We start from the raw sequence: 753 nt of genomic DNA on the forward strand, positions 1-753 counted from the left end.
ATGATGAGATCCAAGATTGAGAAACAAGATTTGGAACCTTTTCTAAATTGAGTCACTCCACAATCAAACTTGATCAAGGCTTGATTGAATGACTGAGATGCAATCTACCACAAGAATTGCATGAAACTTAGAAATGACAAAGATATGCTCAGATTTCTATAAGAGGGATCGTCTCAACTTGAGATATCAATTTCTTTGATCACAAATATGCTTTTACATAATAATTTTTGGATATTTATAGTCTTCCAACAAAAGAAGTTAGTGGCCGTGATTTAATCTCGATCCCTTTAAATCTCCACACAAGACGAAGTCATTTTGAGCATTACAAACTTTATGAAATTAAAATAATAAATAAAGTTTTCTAACCACTCATGAAATGATGCTTGCAACTTCATCCACTACTTCAACCGTGCAAATATTTACTTTTGAATCTCCAAATGGTCTTGACTCAAACGAATCAGCTTGTAACACATGAATTGATGGTTGAACCTAGCCTATCCAATTTTGTAGATGAAGTATGAATGTTTGTTGAATCTCCTTGGCCTTGGGTTGTGTAATAGGTCCAGTTGGAACACCGTGATTCTTATCATCAACCCCCTCTTCAAAAGGATTCGTCCTCGAATCAGAAAAATCATCACCTACATCAAAAGGACTCAACTCAGCAACATTGAAAGTAGAATGTACACCGTGATTCTTATCATCATCCCCCTCTTCAGGATTCGTCCTCGAATCAGAAAAATCATCACCTAAATC

The sequence above is a fragment of the Cucurbita moschata genome, unplaced genomic scaffold (assembly GCF_002738365.1).
Source record: "Cucurbita moschata cultivar Rifu unplaced genomic scaffold, Cmos_1.0 Cmo_Scf00110, whole genome shotgun sequence".
Classification (NCBI taxonomy): Eukaryota; Viridiplantae; Streptophyta; class Magnoliopsida; order Cucurbitales; family Cucurbitaceae; genus Cucurbita; species Cucurbita moschata.